Source organism: Epinephelus fuscoguttatus, linkage group LG18 (genome assembly GCF_011397635.1).
Source record: "Epinephelus fuscoguttatus linkage group LG18, E.fuscoguttatus.final_Chr_v1".
Lineage (NCBI taxonomy): Eukaryota > Metazoa > Chordata > Actinopteri > Perciformes > Serranidae > Epinephelus > Epinephelus fuscoguttatus.
Window position 1 is genome coordinate 23,223,936 of NC_064769.1, and position 3,589 is coordinate 23,227,524.

A 3,589-nucleotide genomic window follows, 5' to 3' on the forward strand; every position below is an offset into this window, starting at 1 on the left:
CTCATGGACAAACCTGCTTAAATTCCCTCGCGACCGGTATGTTGCTGTTGTTTACTTCCGCTAGTGTTACACCATTAAGTTCCGACAGTAGACACTATTGTCCTGTCTTCTGTTCCGCCTCTAATTGTCGGCCTTATTGCAGAACATTATTTTATTGCAGAGACGACTTGTCTCATTATCATTCGTGTGAACTCAGCACAGGAACTGTTGTCACCTAATTTTTTGTCCTCATCAAATCAAATTGGAAAATGTGTAAAATACACAAAGTAGTCAAGGTGTCTCAACTTTGAGCACTTTTTGACACCCACTCGCAAATCATGACATTTACATACAAGTTTCTAACAATAAACTCATCAACATGACCAGCCAATACAATATGCGATTAGGAGGAATGCCACTGCTGCAAACATAAATGAATAAAACATTCAATTTTAAAAAGGAGGGAAAAGGACTCGCTGTAAGATGAAAACATTGATCCAACACTAGAGGGTTTGTTAATTGAAATCATCAACATACAAAGCTTTTCTAACTCTCAGACCTGGAGACACTGTGCTGGAAAAACCTGATGCACTTTTTCATCACGCCCAAACAGATGTTTAAACAAAGTGTCACCCAGCTATGCTGCTGGAAGGAATGTGGAGAAATCATGGTTGACCATGTCCATATTTTCTGGTCTTGTCCTTCTGTTCAGACTCTCTGAAAGGAATTAGCAACAATCATTTCAAAAACTGTGTGCTTTAAGACAAGAGATAAGGTTGGATTAGGTATGATTGGATTAATTAAGATGAGATAAGAGATAAACTAAGCTAAATTGAGATAAGATTGGATAAGATAAAGTAAGGTAAGATAAGATACAATTAGATTGGATAAGAGATAAGCTAAGCCAACATAAGATTGTGAAAGATAAGAGATACGAGATAAGCTAGGATAGGTTTAGCTAAGCTAAGATTGGATAAGATAAGATAGGACTGGATAAGAGATAGGATAAAATAAGCTATGCCAAGATCATTTAAGATAAGAGATAAGCTAAGATAGGGTTGGATAGGATAATTTAAGACAATATAAGATAGGATAAGATATGAGACAAGATAATCTAAAATAAGATAAGATAACACACAAGATAAGCTAATTTAGGTTAGTTAAGATTGGATAAGAGATAAGCTGAGGTAAGCTAAAATAAACTAAGCTAAACTAAGAGAAGAGACAATCTAAGCTAAACTAAGATTGGATAAGATATGATAAAATAATCTAGGCAACAGTAACAGAGCAGAGGCTTCCTGCTGTAGTTAAACTAAGCATAGGAGCTGTTGTGTTGGGTTGTCATTTGCCCCTGACTGAATTTAAGGTCCTCATCAAAACCTCAAAGGTGGAAATTTCATTTAACTCCAGTACTGTGCTCATGACAATGTGTGAAACACTTGTTATGGAGTGTCTTAATTTTGAGCAGTTTTTGACACCCATTTGCAAATTAGGGGTTTTATGCAAATAGAGTTACCAACATTACCAACCATAATACATGACAATACACAGCTCAGAGAAATGCTGCAGACAAAAAAAGAACTGGTAGGCAGGATGAAAACGTAAGTGATCCAACACCTCTAGAGGGTTTATTATTGTTAAATCATCACAGTACAAAGCTTTGGTGTTTGGATACATAGATGAGTTAAAAAAAGAGAACACATGTCTTTGGGCACAGATCATTAATATTCATTCACTTTTCATTACTACTGTATAAGCTGATCTGTTGACAGCACCATGGAGTACATCATCTACAGTTTAGTCTGTGTCGTTGATTCATTTACAACACCCCCCCCCAAAAAAAAAAAAATTCAAATTAAATGTAGCAGACAAAAAAAGACAGGTCTGCAGTTGGCATGAGGTGTCAAGAGGTTTTTCAAGTATGTTTTTCAATGTGCTGCAATTCTGTGGCTCCTCACTTCTTTTGACTTCTTGTGTGTTTTAATCATGAGCCACCAGAACTGAATCATCACCAATATGATTTTTGAAATACAAGGTTACTTGCCTGTATGTGATTTCATGTGGTTTATCAAATGAGACTCATCAAAGTATCTTTTCCCGCAGATCTGGCAAAGGTACGGCTTCCCACCTGTGTGGACTCTTTTATGAACGTTCAGAGATGACAATTGACTGAATGTTTTCCCACATGTCTTGCAAGAATACGGCTTCTCTCCTGTGTGGATTCTCATGTGGACTAACAATTGATTACTGTATCTGAAGTTTTTTCCGCATGTCTTGCAAGAATACGGCTTCTCACCTGTGTGGATTCTTGCATGAGCTTTCAAATCTGTTGCTCGAGAGAATCCTTTCCCACATGTGCTGCAAGAATATGGCTTCTCACCTGTGTGGGTTGTCAGGTGGTGATTCAGGTGATCTCTTTGTGTGAAAGATTTCCCACATGTCTCACATTCAAACGGCTTCTCTCCTGTGTGGATTCTCATGTGGCCAATCAAGTGACTCTTACATCGGAAATGTCTTCCACATGTGTTGCAACAATACGGCTTCTCACCTGTGTGGACTCTTTTATGAACGTTCAGGGTTGACATCTGACTGAACGTTTTCCCACATGTGTTGCAACAATACGGCTTCTCACCTGTGTGGATTCTCAGGTGTGAAATATAACGAGACTTAAACTTGAAAGCTTTCCCACAAGTGTCACATTTAAAAGGTGTTTTACCTGTGTGAGTGTTATGGTCAGTCTCTGATAAGTTGGGGTTGTCTACACGATTAGTGTGACTTCTGCGCTTGTGATGTTGACTCTGTTGTTCTGGCTCTGCTTCTCCACTTGATGTTGAGTCTCCTTGCTCGTCTCCTTCCTCATCTTCACTCTCAGCTCCATGAGAGCTGTGACAGAAGAGCTGCTGCTCACTTTCCTCATCACTACGAGTCACTAGAAAGGTCTCAGTCTCCTGCTTCACTTCAAGCTGCTCTCCTCCTGACTGCTGCACACTTCCTCCTCTTCCTCTTTAATCTGTGGAGGCTCTGGCTCCTCTTGGTCCACACTGACTTCCTCTCCTCAATACAGAGCTGCTGCTCAGCGACAACCTCCTCCTCCTTACACACATCTTGCTGTGGGAGCTCTGGAGGGACACACAACAAAAGGGACACATACTACTCTGATGGCAAACAAGAAAATGCTCACATGCGAGCTGGTTTTATAAATATTAGTCTTCTCTTTTGTGGTATTAAAATAATTAAGTGATACTCACCTGTCCTGTATAACCTTACTTCCGGTTTCCAAGCTATATCCAACAGTCTGCGCTGACGGTCGATCTCTTTCTCGTACTCGACGATAGTTTTCTCAAAAACTCCCAATATTTCTTCAGCAGCAGCAGTTAGTCTCTCGCTGACAAACCCTCTCAAATACTCAACAGAAGACATTGTTGCTTCATCACAATTACAGTCACTCCAACTTTTCCTCATGGACAAACCTTCTTAAATTCCCTCGCGACTGGTGCGTTTAAATTGTTTACCTTTGCTGGTGGTACACTGATTAGTTCCGACTGTGGAGCGTCGATTGTGTTTTCTTCTGTTCCGCCTACATTGGGTTCTGTGCACCAGCTCCACTACT

The 3,589-nt window shown here is 39.9% G+C and overlaps 1 pseudogene; it reads right to left on the reverse strand.

Annotated features, from left to right (window-relative positions):
* The window catches only part of LOC125878551 (uncharacterized), a 69,638-nt pseudogene extending 66,049 nt beyond the window's left edge, over positions 1–3,589 (reverse strand).